Raw genomic sequence first — 17,003 nt, 5'->3', positions numbered from 1 at the left:
TAAATTGCTACGGGATCGTAGAGCCGAGGAAGAGAGCCCATCGTCCATCTTTGGAAATGTGTGGTTTATTTTGTTGCCGATGTTAGGGTCCGCTACTGTGGAAACAAGGTTTATTATATACAAACAAAAATACACAGAATCGTGGAAAAGGGGGAATAACACAATGGGTCGGTGACAGTAGGTCGACGGCGATCAATAATACTATCCTAAGCGGAAGGCATAGAGCCGATAAGACAAAAAAACAAAGCCAGTGAGATTCTTCCTTCGCCCGGCGGTTTTCGGGCTGGCTTTTCAGTGGTTAGAAGCCACCGGATGAAATACCGAGAGTGTTGGAGCCATATTAGTCATTGGCAAAGTTGTGTTGTTTCGGTGTTGGTCACTCATTCTATTGGTTTGTTGTATTTTGGAAAGAAATTGGTTTGTTTTTTGGAAAGATGGCGCCCCCTTTTTTTAGTTGATGGTACGGTAGCTGCAAATGGTGCACTAATCAACTGACACCTATCAGGTGTGTTTAAATGTGAGAAGCCAGTTTTGTTTTGGACACAGACAGGGTAGCCACAGTTTTTGACCACCCAAACCATCTGAACATTTTTTTATAACTTCCAAGACATACGACCACGACTCATAACCACTTACCATTTACAAAACTTGCAATAAGTAATCCCTCACCATTATTTGGATTGTGAACAAGCTTGGAAACGCCTGGATCGCAATAAACAACAACTGGATCATCATCAGAAGGTGTGTTTGAAATTTTATACCCTGATACGCCCGGCTACCTGGTAATCGAAAGCAGGCACAGCAAGAGAAAGGTGTCGAATGGCGCCCACCAAGTTAATATCACGACACCCTTCTCTTGGTTCGCTTGGGCTTAAATACAGTCTTGATGAGCGTAAATTGGCTGCAGTTACGACATCGGAACGCTCCCTCCTGAGCAAAAACACGATTTGACCAACATTGTGACAGTCGATGCCAACGAAAAATGACGTAATGTCCGGGTTATGAAATTGCGCCAGCAGCCCTCCCTGCACAGAGTGCGCCAGTGGACAACACGGGACAAGTATGAAAGTGTCCAACCCACGTCATTCTCGGGACATCTCTACATGCGTGAAAGCAATGACGCGAGTAAATCCCGCATCACGTAACACGGGAATTTCCCTGTATATGTGTATGAAAAGGGCTATCGTCTCCCCAACATTTCCTGGTTCAACTCCGTGCCCTTCTCCCAGTGTGACATGCACAGAACACCTCACCAGGGAAGCATCCAGGAGGCATCCTAATCAGATGCCCGAGCCACTTCATCTGGCTCCTCTCGTAGAGTAGCTGGTAGCTTTAAAGCAGAGTATGTAGAGTGCGCAATATAATGACCAACATAACCCAAAATGTAATGTCCATGTACGTATGTGGACGCCAGGTCTTTACAGGTTTAAATTTTACTTTTAATTACCAAAAATAGTCACTTCTACATTAAAGGGTTAATATTAATATGTTTACCAGCACATTCCTCTCTTTGGAAGGCTGCCATTCGAATGATCTATTTGGGTTCACGCACGCATTACGATCCCGAAGCCGTAAAACTAATGTGTTTGCTTTGTCACATTCCCAATGATAAAAAACACCAACGGTCTCACTGGGGGGGGGCGTGAAAGCATTTGCATATTTCAGACGGCACAAACTTTTTCGCCGGCAACACATCTCAATCATTTTGCTCCCCCCCACTCCTCCAATTTCCCCTTTTCAGACATCTCGGAGCTTTTTTTATTGGCTATTCGGGGAGCATTTTCGCAGCTATTACCATTCTTCAAATAAACAACCCAGACAATAACAGGATTTTTTTTTTCTCGGGCTCCCCCGCTTTATGACCTCCGTTGCGGATTCTTTCGCGTCTGTGTTGCGGAGGCAATTAGCGCTTGTAAAAGGAAAAAAAAAGAAAACAAGACACAAGATCACAAATTTTGCACAGAATCTCGTTAAATCGCCATCTTATTAGGAGAACGGCGGGAAAACCTGCAACTACTGCACGATAACCCACCCCCCCCTCCATCACGGGGGCTACGTTCCCAACCCATTGCCATTAGCGAAATAGAAATATTTATATTCAAGCTTGGCATGTTTTCATAACATTTATGGTAGTTAAATATATTTTTAAAGCAATGAAAACACATGTAAACATAATATTCTTTTGTTGACCACTGGGGAGAACCGATATGACATCATGTTTGAGGGTGTATTCACACCTGCCCTGTTTGGTCCAGACCAAACCAAAAAAGTTTGTTGTGCACACCTTTTGGGTTGGTGTAAATACAAACCAGCGAACTCTGGTGCGGAGCAAACAACTGGTCCAACAGCTCATCGGAGAGGTGGTCTCAGTTTACATCCAATCGGACTGTGGTGCGGTTCACTATACAGTGGGGCAAATAAGTATTTAGTCAACCACTAATTGTGCAAGTTCTCCCACTTGAAAATATTAGAGAGGCCTGTAATTGTCAACATGGGTAAACCTCAACCATGAGAGACAGAATGTGGAAAAAAAAAGGACAGAAAATCACATTGTTTGATTTTTAAAGAATTTATTTGCAAATCATGGTGGGAAATAAGTATTTGGTCAATACCAAAAGTTCATCTCAATACTTTGTTATGACCCTTTGTTGGCAATAACGGAGGCCAAACGTTTTCTGTAACTCTTCACAAGCTTTTCACACACTGTTGCTGGTATTTTGGCCCATTCCTCCATGCAGATCTCCTCTAGAGCAGTGATGTTTTGGGGCTGTCGTTGGGCAACACGGACCTTCAACTCCCACCACAGATTTTCTATGGGGTTGAGTTCTGGACACTGGCTTGGCCACTCCAAGACCTTGAAATGCTTCTTACGAAGCCATTCCTTTGTTGCCCTGGCTGTGTGTTTGGGATCATTGTCATGCCAGCCACGTCTCATCTTCAATGCCCTTGCTGATGGAAGAAGATTTTCACTCAAAATATCTCGATACGTGGTCCCATTCATTCTTTCCTTTACACAGATCAGTCCTCCTGGTCTCTTTGCAGAACAACAGCCCCAAAACATGATTTCCACCCCCATGCTTCACAGTGGGTATGGTGTTCTTCGTATGCAATTCAGTATTCTTTCTCCTCCAAACACGAGAACCTGTGTTTCTACCAAAAAGTTCTATTTTGGTTTCATCTGATCATATAACATTCTCCCAGTCTTCTTCTGAATCATCCAAATGCTCACTAGCGAACCGCAGACGGGCCTGGACGTGTACTTTCTTCAGCAGGGGGACACGTCTGGCAGTGCAGGATTTGAGTCCCTGGCGACGCATTGTGTTACTGATAGTAGCCTTTGTTCCTGTGGTCTCAGCTCTCTGTAGGTCATTGACTGGGTCCCCCCGTGTGGTTCTGGGAGTTTTGTTCACCGTTCTTGTTATCATTTTGACGCAACGGGGTGAGATCTTGCATGCAGCCCCAGATGGATGGAGATTATCAGTGGTCTTGACTGTCTTCCATTTTCTAATAATTGCTCCCACAGTTGATTTCTTTACACCAAGTGTTTTACCTATTGCAGATGAAGTCTTCCCAGCCTGGTGCAGGTCCACAATTTTGTGTCTGGTGTCCTTCGACAGGTCTTTGGTCTTGGCCACAGTGGAGTTTGGAGTGTGACTGACTGAGAGTGTGGACAGGTGTCTTTTATACCGATAATGAGTTAAAACAGGTGCCATTAATACAGGTTCGTTAGACCTCGTTAGAAGAAGTTAGAGCTCTTTGATAGCCAGAAATCTTGCTTGTTTGTCAGTGACCAAATATTTATCTTCCACTCTAATTTTGAAATAAATTCTTTAAAAATCAAACACTGATGATCTGGGTTTTTTTTTTCCCACATTCTGTCTCTCATGGTTGAGGTTTACCCATGTTGACAATTACAGGCCTCTCTAATCTTTTCAAGTAGGAGAAGTTGCACAATTAGTGGTTGACTAAATACTTATTTGCTCCACTGTAAGTGTGAAAGCGACTGCACCGTAGTCCGGACCATAGCTGAAATCACATACCTTTTTGCACGTAACAGGCTTCCGTTGCAAGGAAATGGTTGGTTAGCATCACAGTCTGTGATTAGCAGTACGTCAGCTAATATGAGTCAGGGTTCAACATGGTGCAATGAGGAGCGGACTGTCTACTGTCCTTGTAAAATGAATGTGGCATCAAAGACCTCTGATGCTCCAAATATCCCGCGAACGCTTGTAATTGGATGAAACAAATCATAATGAGCACGTTGGCAGTAATCCAGGGCTGTTATTGTCCTTCCTTATTTTACTGTGCTACCCTGCCCAGACCGTTTTGTCCGATGACAGAATGATTTTTGCACATCCGTCGGTTTGTTGTCAAATCCTGGGTCGCTTGGTCAAATAGCGTACCGCACGAATGCTATTTTTAGATCGCAAGGCTGCGTGACGTCACCATCGTAAACCGGAAAGGGGTCAACATAGAAGCCATGCAAGTACAGCTTGTTTTCTGCCGGTAATCTTTCAAAAAAGAACATGCCGAGTAAACACTGCTGCTATGGAACTTGTATAAACGACTATAGACATTACAACCCTCCAAATATGAAGGATGTTTTCTTCATACGTTTCCCAAAGCCAAAAACCCAGGGGGACAAAATGTGAACAGTGGACCAACTTGTGCGGACGTCCAAAAGACCAGTTTAATGCCAGCTAGGTGAAGACATTCATCTTCATATATTTTGTTGGAGGCCATGGTCCTTCAAATGACAATCCTGATCCAATGCCTGCCATGAAGAGGTAAAGCATTTTGATATTTTTACTTATTTTTTAGCATGGCGTTTTGCCGTGCTGCTTCTGTCTGACAATGAATGAGCTGAAAAAAAATAAAATTTTATTTTTATACCACAAGTCATGGAGGTCTATCTTTCCTAAAATACGGCTACTTAAATAAATTTGCCATGTTTGGCCTTGGTCTTTTTGTAGCAAGCCTGTTCATGCCTACAGGTAGGCTCCAGATTTAACAGCTTTACCTTTTCTGTTGTAAAGAAATAACCTTAGTAAGGGGAAGTGTAAATAAATTAATAGAATTAAGAATACTTATTAATGAAAAAATTTAAAGTGTTCGTTGGCTGTCACCGGGTAGCATTTGCGAACGATCGTAGAGAGACGTAAGACAACCAGAGGATATAAAATATAAGAAAGAAAGGGCATATGGTGGTAAAGGATAGCTTGTTGAAACAAGATAATGAAATTGTCAGTGGTGTAAGGCAATGCACACAAGAAAAAAGTATCGATAAAAAAGCTACTTCTGGATAAAGGTGTGTGAAATTTCAGATTCTTAGATTCTTCGCGATTCAGCTGTGGAAGATTCGAGAACGATTCGCAAACATCCAAATTCCGATTATTGAATTACCAGGTAAAGCGGAAATAAAACACAGTCAGCGCCATTTTCGGGACGCAATGAGGAACGAACCGAGAGTAAATATCATGTTGAACTCATGCTACTAGATAAAAAAAACAATAATACCTGACTGCGGGCGACAGCCACTACAAACAGCGCCCAGTTGCTAGATGCTACAAACATACGGTAGATATCACATATATGTAGAACTAGATGCGAAATGACAGACGACGGCGGCGATAGAACATGTAGAGAGAACTAAATGCGAAATGACAGACTTGCTAGCGCTAGTAAACAGCAGCCATCTTAAAGCAGTAGACTTCTTAGAAGACTCTGATGTAGCGAACCTAAGTACTTTTTATCTAAAATACCTCTAAATTGGCAAAATCTTGACTTGAATCTATCTTTCAATGATTAAAGTTTTAAAACTTTGACATGTCGAAAGTAGACAGAAGGTTATGAAGAAGTTATGTAATAACGGGAGCAATTTTAACAACTTTAACGGTTGATTCACAAAATTAAATGAATTGAATGTAGTTTAAAGCTGCTTATCCAGAACGGGGACATATTTTATTTACCTTTTTTAACTGTTAACTTGATACTGAAATAGTTGGTTTAGCCTGAGAGGATTTTTGAACAATTTGGCATTTATGTACACAACATTAAAAGCGGGGTAGGGAGGTTGTGCATCAATAATCGATTTATAATCGAATCGGAGCCTCTGAATCGTGATCGTAATCGAATCGTTAGGTGCTCAAAGATTTCAACCTCTACCTCTGGATCAGGTCAGCACTTTTCCCCCACTTTTTCAGCCCTCGCACTCAAGCCATCTCTTTAACTAAACATTTTTATGTTCTTCCACATTTTTACCAGTGAATTCAGGCACTGGGGACATCATTTTCTGACAGAATTGGTAGGGTTAGCTCAGTAAACATCTCGTTTATACATTATTGTGACGGCCCCTGGCCGTTTAATAGTTAATTTTCTGAGACTCTTCCAGTCAACTGATCGTCGCCTCCACCAGCTGGCTACTTCCCGTCCCACTATGACGAAAGTTGATCTACACTGGACGGACCGACGACGTCGCCGCTGCTGATTGGCCACGAAAAAAGGCGCCAAGCTTCAAAAACCTGCCGCTGTCAAAGCTCTGGGAGGTCGCATTTGCAGCATTCTGCCGTGGTCCTCCTCGCCAGCTGTTTGCTCGCCATTCACTCTCGTTTGCATTTGATCGCTAGTTTAATACACTCCCGCTTTTTCGATGAGGTCTTTTGTGTTTATCCGTTATTGGATCTTTTTTGTTCACCACTGTAAATAAGAGCACTGAAGCAAGTAGGGTAAGTCGCCATTTCTGTTCAACCCGTTTCCTCCTGTATTGTATAGTGTAGGAAGTTAGGTTAGTGGCTGTCTTTTCTTTGTTCCTTGTACATGAACAGGGTTTAGTTAGCGGGTGGGGTTGAAGTGTAGTTCCTTTTGTTTGTTATTTTGGCCTGGGCTTACCCTGAAGTCACGCTTCTTCGACATTTTGTATATATTCATTGCGAGTTTGATTGCTGTAAATAAACTTGTGCCCACTTGTAAACTTGTGTGGCTCGTTTTATGTTACGCCCTTAGCGAGCCGTCTGTGGGACGTAACAACTATTTACATGCATTTAGCATTAGGGACAAACGCGAGCTTGACCCACCTAGCAGCAATTGCTAACGTCATGAATATTAATGAGCAAAAGTGACGTATTGCGTGCGGTACGCCATTGCGATGTGAAAAGGAACCGAATCAAAAAAAGTCCAGACCAAATAAATATTGGTGCGGACCAAATAAAAGCAAATTATTGCCTTTTCTAGTGCAAATACCTCCTGAAATTCACTAAAGTGCCTCTGCTGGCTGCAACTGAGTGATACAAGAAAGTTAATTTGAACTTTATGAGAAAAAAACTTATGACAATAAAATTGGACTTTTGGGAGAAGAGCTTTCAGCTTCGTGGCATTTGTCATACACACAAAATGATCAAAACAGTCTGTTTTATTGTGGCTTGTCAAACAATGAATCGTCAATTAACTCCATAACACAAAATCTGTCGATGAATCAATTTCTCTCAGTATTATTACCGAGTATGATTAGTTAAGTTTGGCAAATGACTTAAGTTCCAAAAAGTTTTGATGTCTCATTTTGTCAACTGAGGCATTGTTTCTGGTTTGTACATGCAACGCTCCTTTCATTTTGTATGAACAAAGCGGTTCACATTCCGTGGAACTTCACAGACTTTTCAAGTAACGTGTCTATGATCAAAGAGCATCCAGAGAAAATTCTTTACCCCCGCACTCAAATACTGTCACTTGCAAGCTCCATTGAGCAGTTGCTCCAGGGCGACTGTTGAATTTTGACACCGCCAACAAGAGAAGAAAACACATGCATTCTTCTTATTATTATTACAATGAACACTTCAGTTGACTCACCTGTATAGCAGGCCCGGAGGACGTCGCCACGATGCATGAAAGAAGAAAAAAAACAAGGAGGAGGGTTTATTAGCAACGATTAAATGGCAACGATAAAAAGCAATTTAAGTCATCGTCCTTAACAAGCGCGTTAAGTGCCTTCGACAGGAATGATCATACATTTAATAGAAGACGAAGTCAGAAAAGTCATTTGGGGGAAGGTTTTTATTAAAACAAGACCACAGTGAAAATTTTACAGCTTTGGAGGTAGTGTCAGAGGAAGGGATTGGACAGTGAGAATTGTCAAATGTGGAATTCTGAAAATAAATCGGTATAGGGATAATTTGTTATACTTTGTAATGGGTTGTCAATATGCTCCCACCAAGAACTGGTATATTTTAAAAAGGTGTCTATATTTAATAAAGGAATCATCAGGTTGCTACCAAAATGTGTCTTTGTTAACTGATTGGTTGTTACTGACGTTTAGCACCGTCAATGTCCGGTCAAAAAGAGCTAATGAATCTTCATCATCTATTTTGATTGTCTGTAAACCGCTGAGAGTCATTGTTGACCTCAAAATTGTTCAGCCTAATTTTTCAGGCTCTTTGACTCTTATTTACGGCGCTAGACGCCCAATTCATTCCTCCCAGTAAAAATGGATTGGACGTCTAATACCGTCAATGGCACTGAAACAGGGGTCTCCAAACCGGTCCTCAAGGTCCGCTGTGGGTCCTGGTTTTTGTTCATACCGATCAAGCACAGACCTTTTAACCACTGTGGTTTCTACTAAAACAAGCAGCACTTGACTGCAATCAACTGATTACACTTATAAAACACCAGATTGGTGAAAAGGTGTGGTCTTGTTTTGTTGGAGCGAAATCCTGCACCCACTGTGGCCCTATGTGGAATAGTTTGGAGACTACTGCACTAAAAGATGAGCATCCACACCCGGGGCTCCCAGTTTGAAAGAATTTGGCGTCTATCATCGTCATGGAAGTCAATGAAAGATGCAAAAATGTTGCAATCTAATGGTGTTGCTATATGCATTTACAGAAATGTTGCACTGAAATATTGACAGTTTTGTCGGATTGTCACGCAAAAGTGCACAAAATAAACATGTTTACTTTTCAAATTAAAAACTACAGTGATCCCTCACTACTTCGCGCTTCAAACTTCACGCCCTCAGTCTCTCGCAGATTTTTGTTCAATTAAAAGAAATAAAAATAAAAAATACAGATGAGCTGTCCCGATTTGATCACGTAGTCTCCCTCTCCCTCCTGCTGCTTTTCTTGTACTGGCAGTGCACTAGAGTTGCTTATTAAAGTTAACGAAGATTGACAGACGTTAATGTTTAAGCTTGCCAGAGACACTTAGAAGCCGAAACTTCAAAGCGCAGCATGTGTCAATCATTGTTTAGCTTGTTAAACAGTTGCTGTGGCAACTTTTTTTGTGTAAGTGAGCAGCTTGGGCGGATTTGAGTGGACTCACTTAATGACGCATTTAATTAAGACAAGCATTTTTCTAAGGGCAGTATCATGTTTAAAATTAATCATGATTATTACATTTGAAGTGCTTAAAAACAATATATTAAAATGTATATGCATAAAAGTTTATGGGGGGACTTCTTTACGGTTTTTCACTTATCGCGGCGGGTTCTGGTTCCCATTAAACGCAAAAAACGAGCAATCACCGTACCGTATTATATATATATACAGTATATATATATATATACTGGACTGTCTCAGAAAATTAGAATACACAATATTCTAATTTTCTGAGACAGTCCTGTATATTGTTCTATGTAAAGGACGTCAGCCAAGGTCGGCCCCCCACATTTTTACCACGCCAAATCTGGTCCCCTTTGCAAAAAGTTTGGACACCCCTGCTTTAAATGGTGGATTAATGTACAGGACTGTCTCAGAAAATTAGAATATTGTGTATTCTAATTTTCTGAGACAGTCCAGTATATATCTATATATATTATATATCCTTACAATGCACGGAGGGTTTCAGCCTAAGTCCAGCATCCTGAGGCTCTACACAAAGCGGAAAGAGGGAGGCCGAGGACTAGTAAGCATCAGAGCCACGATCCAGGAGGAAACTACATCCCTCCAAGAGTACACCATGAAAATGGCCCCCAGTGATGACCTGCTCGGTGAATGCCTCAGGCAACAGAAGCCCAATAAAGAGGAGGACCCTGAGGAGCTATCGTGGATGGACAAGCCCCTACATGGTGTATACCACCAACAAATTGAGGAGGTAGCTGACATGGGAAAGACATACCAGTGGCTGGAAAAGGCCGGACTGAAAGACAACACGGTGGCACTGATCATGGCAGCACAAGAACAGGCCCTTAACACAAGAGCAATAGAGGCTGGGGTCTATCACACCAGACAGGACCCCAGGTGCAGGCTATGCAAAGAGGCCCCTGAGACAGTCCCGCACATCACAGCAGGGTGTAAGATGCTAGCAGGCAAGGCATACATGGAACGACATAACCAGGTAGCAGGCATAGTGTACAGGAACATCTGTGCCGAGTACGGACTGGAGACCCCAGAGTCAAGGTGGGCGACACCTCCGAAGGTGGTCAAGAACAACCGAGCCAAGATCCTGTGGGACTTCCAGATCCAGACAGACAAACTGGTGATGGCCAACCAGCCTGAGATAGTTGTGGTGGATAAACATCAGAAGACAATAGTAGTGATAGCTGTAGCAATCCTGAGCGATAGCAACATCAGGAAAAAAGAACATGAAAAGCTGGAGAAATATCAAGGGTTGAAAGAAGAGTTGGAGAAAATGTGGGGAGTGAAGGCAAGAGTGGAGCCAGTAGTGATCGGGACACTCGAGGCAGTAACCCCCAAGCTGGGTGCATGGCTCCAACAGATACCAGGAACAACGTCCGACGTCTCCATTCAGAAGAGCGCAATCCTAGGGACAGCTAAGATCCTGCGCAGGACCCTCAAGCTCCCAGGCCTCTGGTAGAGGACCCGAGCTTGAAAGGAGAGACCATACCGCCCGGGTGGGCGAGACGACGATTAAAAAAAAAAATTTTTTTTATACGTATTGTATAAGGTGCATCGTAAAATAACGCGCACTTTCAATGAATGGCGTATTTTAAAACCGTTTTCATATATAGGCCGCACTCCATTAAAAGGCGCAGTAGTAGTAGTTGTTGGGGTTACATTATGCATCCACTAGATGAAGCTGCATTAAAGGGAATGTCATTTCATGCATAAATAATACTGATCCATATATAAGCCGCATCGGATTATAAGGCGTACTTTTGAGGAAATTGAAGGCTTTTAGGTGCGCCTTATAGTGTGGAAAATACGGTACAGGTAATTCCCGCGTTACGACTGACCTCACTTAAGCAATTTCGACTTTACGACGCCTGCGTCACGTTTTTTTTTTTTTTTTTTGTTGATGTTGACTTGTGTTTTGTGATGCATGCTTTTATTTTGGCGCATGAAGCGTAGAGCAGGTTGTACTTCCACACACGAGAGTATTTACACACCCGCCCTCCCCACACATGGTAGTGACGGCCCACACATACATGAGGAAGCAGCTGAGTGAAGTGGTGACAGCCTGTGCGCAAATTTTTTATTTGTGAAGCATCCAGAGGCGACGGTTGTATATAACCCCTTATGTACTGTTTATTGTACGTTTTAAATTGTGGTCGAATACTTGGGGTAAGTTTATGTGATTGTTTTTGATGATGTGCGGACGCTAATTGATACATGCTAATCGTTTGTTATTGTTGTATCAGCAGCTACTTGTAAACACAAATTTGAATTGCTATTTTTGAAGATGAGACTGATTTAATTTCATTTTATTTTAGTTTCATTCTGCAAGTGTTGATGTCATGAGCAGCTCAATAAAGTCAGCTAACCTCATGGATATCTGACATCGTCATTTCGGAGCTTAGCTCACTGTCTAGCTACGACTTAGCGCCAACATCTTGGCGAGGACAGTACAATGACGTATAATACATGTTTTTGGATAGCTTCTTCTTTTTTTTTTTTTTTTTAATTTAGAGGGTTTTTGAGGTATTTGAAGGGTTCATTCCAATTTACGCGGAAATTCGGGTTAGATCGCCAGCGCAGGAACGGAACTCGTTCGTAAACCGGGGACTACTTGCACTTGTTTTTCTGTTTATTAGTTGTATCTTAGTATAACGTAGATTGATTTCTCAACCCGTGTATTGATCATTTTTGTGCTGGCATATTGTGAGATTTGTATTGAAAATCTATCGCATCATGAGCCACCCCGAGACCTGGGTGTAATATATACTCGACACTCACTTCTACAGCTCTGTTGTGTTAAAAAAAACAACAACTAGTCAAAACAGCAATTTTCAAGCTTCCGGAGGTAGTGTCAGGGAGGATAAGGGCTTTGCTTACACCCAATCAAGTATGTGAAATACAGTGCTAAGGGTTTCAGGCACATGTTGCAATACATAACTCGCATTTCCTCGCACCACTGAAAAGGTCAGTGGGAGAACCTAGCCCGGAAATGACGGTGGTGTGATAGAGCGGTGAAAAACTCAGCTATGGGATTGTTAGTCGCCTTATTGACAAAAGGTCGCGGTACCTGAAAATTTCGCGGGAAAAGGTTAGGACTGTCTCCCCTATACACAGCCTGGCATTTAATACATAGAAGCCGCCGTGCATAACAACACCTGGATCAAGAACAACATCGCTTGCATATGTCAAAGGCATACTTAATATGGTGGAAGTGCTAAGAATTCGATTTATGCTAGCAAAGGTGTAAACAAATGGTTACAGCAAATATCTCAAAACGTTGGTACGTTTATAGACCGAGAACCTGCTGTTCATGCCTTTTATAAGTAAAAATAAAAACATTTTATATCGTCAGCTGCCACTGATAGTGATTGACATTCAATCCATTTGAATTGGGAAGGTAGCATCATTTTGAGTTTGGCCTTGTTTGCTCACAGAATGAAGGTTGTAAAAAGGCAAGTAAAAAGTTTAAAACAAACATAAAAATAAATACACTCATATAGCCTTTAAAGGGAACCTCAGACTTAAAGACTTGTAGGCTCTAATAAGCCACAATTGTTCTCTTTTACAAAGATATGGCGAAAAACACAGACAAGACTGAAAAAGCAGTTTCTGCTCTTGCACCCCATTTTAAATAAACTGCTGTATTTTACGCCAAAAGAACTGTTGTGTTTGATAGAACAATATGTCTATATGCTGCAGTAGCAGATTCATGGCGAATTAAGCCCCCAAACTATTTTTAATTTGTCCGTTTTACCCCGGAAACCCCCGTTTACAGACGAAAAGAAGGTAAGTAATCGTATTTATTATTCGAAATGTCCGTCATTTTTAACTTTGAATCATTAATTGATGTCTAGTATTTAGTTTTTTAAAAAAAAAACGACTTTAGAAATTATCGACTCGCATATTTTAAACTTTTAAACAAATTATGTCACAATGAAAAAATTGGTGTCTGTAAAAAAGGTAACGGATATCTACCTCATAACTATCGCTAAATTGTATTTTTTTCGTTACTGTCACATTTTCCCTAATATTTTGGATGATAAATATTCGATCCAAACAAAGAAAAACTGAAAAATAACATTCGATCCAAACAAAGAAAAACTGAAAAATAACATTAAAAGGGTAAATATATGAAGAAAAAAAATCTCGACCACTCCTTGTTGTCTGCGATTTCTGCATCTCGACCCTTGCTATATCACCATGTTTCACCCATAAAATCCACAAAAAATCTGGCTGTGGCCATTCACAGCTGTGTCTTGACACTCAGTGACAAGACAAGACATTATTACTATTATTGTCTATAACCTGGCATATTCTTTATTCAAAAAATTACAAAACAGATGGCGTATTCGCATTGTATTTTTGAGTATTTTTCATCTCATTTAAACAAATCATTATATGAATTTGCACTAACAATCAGAAAAGTAACTCCCACAAAGTGCTGCTGATGGCAACTGTTGGCCAATGCGTTTACAGTGCCCATCTCAACAGTGAACTGTGAGAGAGATTTCCCTGCAATTAACAGAGTGAGACATTTGGTCAACTGTACATTATACAGAACTCTAAAATGTAAGTTAGAGATGCCTGTTGGTCTTCATTTCCTGGATCTAATTTTTTCTTATACATGTGTAGGTGAAGACAGACTTGAGAAACAGGGGGACCATCATGCAGCACGCCTCACATTGACTATAAATTGATCACCGATTGCTGATTTCCCTTCTTTTTTTTTTTTTTTTTTTTTAATCAGGAAAATCAAGTGTTCGCAGGCAGGTTGCAAACTTTGCAAATCTTTGTTATGGTTCTTCGAAAAAAATAAATGTTGTTAAAAAAAATCTTATATGTCATTATATGAAAAACAAATTTGACGCGGCATAACATGATGGGGTTGTCCAAATCCGACGCGGCCCACCACCACCACAGCTTCAAAAAATCCTAGAGGAAACCCTGTTCTATTTGTGTTTTTATTAAGACTGTTATTAACTTTTCATTGCCTCAAAATACTTTTTCCATGTGTTTCCCCTCTCATACTTTTTAAGCATTGTGTTTTCTTCTGGTAGCTTTAAAGCAGATTGTTGATCTGTTGACCACATTAGTCACGTAGCACATTTAAACCACACTTATTTGATATACCTACGTTTGAGTATTTTCTTAAGGAATCTTCAGTATTTTCTATCTGTATGCATCTGAACAAAACAAGCTGAAAGCGCACGGTAGTACTTTGGGTGTCAAATTCGCCTCTTGTAGTACGTTTCGCCGGTGTAGCATATTATGCCAAATCACCGTTTTTTTTTTTCCTACTCTCGTCTCGTCAGGGGTGAAAGTGGCTAGAATTTCTTGCCGGAACTCCCTGACGTGAAGGTCGCCACAGAGTCCCCCCCAAAAAATTTTTTCCTTTCTTTTTTTTTTGGGGGGGGGGGGCAAACCTCTTAAACTTTAAACTTAAAAACTTAAAATTTTCATTCAAAATGATATTTTTTCAAATTAAAAGTTAACAAAAACAGCAATAACCCCAACCCCCATCTCCTAAATTTTATTTTCCATCATTACCTCACATACTAAATGCCAAATCTCAATTTTAACTACTTAAGAACATAGGATGTATATTAAAATTTAAGTTAATGTAAACATTTACTTTTTGTTTTTGTTTTTTCTAAATAAAGACATAAGTAACATACATTCAGAAAAATAAGCACAAATGACTTAAATTATGCAGAGTGAAATGGAATATAGTTTGAAGTTTGCGCAAACGTTGACTTCTTTAAATCATAAGGAAATGAATAATAATAATAGCCTAACATAAATAAACAAATATAAGTCCAAAGTGCACATTGAAAGCTATGTTCTGAACCTCCCCATTAGAGCAAATAAAACTAAATATTATAAATAAGCCTCCTCAACTCTTTCGTTGCTCTTAAAGATTTGATCCATTTTATGTTGTATTGCTCTTTTGTTGTCGCATCAATTCAACTTTTTTTTTTTTTTTGTTTGTTTTTTTGTGCTGTTCCAGAAAACATGCACATTTGAACCAATCAGAGCTAACTATCTTTGCTGATCACATGTCAGTATGTCAGCCAATTGAACGGATCAGTGAGTCCAGGCGTTTTGCTTTGCTGCATACATTCGCAAATTGACGTGACTCATCATCGTCAGACTCAGATAACTGCAGCAGCTGGGAAAAAATCCATGCCGTCCGTGGAATAAAATAAATAATAAATATTGGTGGAAACGGATTACGCTACACAAGCACTTTATCATGCTTGTTGTTAACACTTGTGTATGTAAATCTGATGTTGGGAGACTGATTTCTTCTTGGAGATGAAATGCATGTGTGGTAGCTTAGCATTTTTTTTTTTACATAGCGTTTTGACAGTTGCAGTCATATTTTCACAATCAAAGCACCGTGTACCGGAACAGCATTACGACCCTCAATCTTATACCAAAACAGCATTCTGGCCCTGAATTTTATACCGGAACTGCGTTCTGGCCCTGAATCTTATACTGGAACTGCGTTCCTGACCGTTCTGCCCCACTTTCACCCTTGCGTCTCGTCTCTTCCCATCTTTCCTGTTCATTTTGCTTTTTCCACTTGAATTTGTGAAATATCGACAGTGCTGTCATGCTCATTAATGTTCCTTTCGGGTTCAAATTAAAAGGGTTGAACAGATGGCATGTTTATGTCGCTAGAGTCATACTATGGAAACGTGGCAGCATAAACATGTGACGTCATCGTACTGCGACGTCAACAACAATGGTGAACTGCTAGTTAAACTAATTTTACAAATTGTATAAAAACGAAAACATCAAGAGGGATTTCAATATCAAATTATTTTAACTCATAATAAGGTTTATCTTTTAAGAACTACAAGTATTTCTATCCATGGATCTCTAACTTTCCTAACAGCAACATAATTTAATACAGTCCTGCTTTTATCCAGATAACTTCATATTTTAATTTCCACAATGTTATTCTATTAATTTTAGGCTTAAGTTAAAGTTTCGAGGTCCGCAACATTTGCTATGCGTAATGAGAAACCAATTTTAATGTAAGTAGCTGCATGGTTAGTTTCGGTCAACAGTGACTGCAACACACGTTCTCCTTTACTTAAATATTAACAAAGCAAGATATCTGATGTTTCTGCTGCGGAACGCATTAATGTTGACTGCCGCTGGTCAGATTTAACGTTAAAAATTCATGGTTTCCAGCAACGCTTTGAAATCAACGTGCGTGTGTGCATGTGTAAGACAAAGTGGAAAAGCTTGGCGAGACAGTGAGTTACCCTCGTCAGAAAAAAAAAAAAAAAAAAAACATTTTTAAATAAACTGCGGCTGCGTCCGTTTCAGATGGGATGGAACCCACTGCAATGCTCCTAATATGGAGTGTAATTCCAGGACGGAGTAACTATTCATTGCAACCGGCATCTGAAAAGCTTTTCATCTGGGCCGCTCGCAAATGCACCCGGAGGTATTCGGAAATTCTTCATCCCCCCCGTGGATTTGTCGCTGAATGAATTTTCCCACTGGCTAAATGAAGAGGAAGCATTTTATTTGTTTGGCTGGTGGCAGATAATTGCTGCGTTTGCCAGAAGCTTTTGGTGGTTTTTATTTCAAGTGTTTCATTAAAAAATGGCCCTAAATATAGCTATCATAAAATTTACTGTA

At 40.5% G+C, this 17,003-nt stretch overlaps 1 protein-coding gene across 3 annotated transcripts in view; it reads right to left on the bottom strand.

The window, feature by feature from the left end:
* tmem132e (transmembrane protein 132E) overlaps positions 1 to 17,003 on the bottom strand; it is a 530,001-nt gene that overhangs the window by 379,272 nt on the left and 133,726 nt on the right. Inside the window, exon 2 of one of the 3 annotated variants that reach the window (XR_009061260.1) lies at positions 5,174 to 7,842. The exons of the other annotated variants lie outside the window; for them this stretch is intronic. The gene's annotated coding sequence lies outside the window, so the exon portion shown is untranslated. Of the gene's footprint in view, positions 1 to 5,173; positions 7,843 to 17,003 lie in introns of those variants that run through there. 3 annotated transcript variants of the gene reach the window in all.

Source organism: Corythoichthys intestinalis, chromosome 18 (assembly GCF_030265065.1).
Source record: "Corythoichthys intestinalis isolate RoL2023-P3 chromosome 18, ASM3026506v1, whole genome shotgun sequence".
Taxonomy (NCBI): domain Eukaryota; kingdom Metazoa; phylum Chordata; class Actinopteri; order Syngnathiformes; family Syngnathidae; genus Corythoichthys; species Corythoichthys intestinalis.
This window is presented reverse-complemented; position numbering and strand designations above follow the sequence as displayed.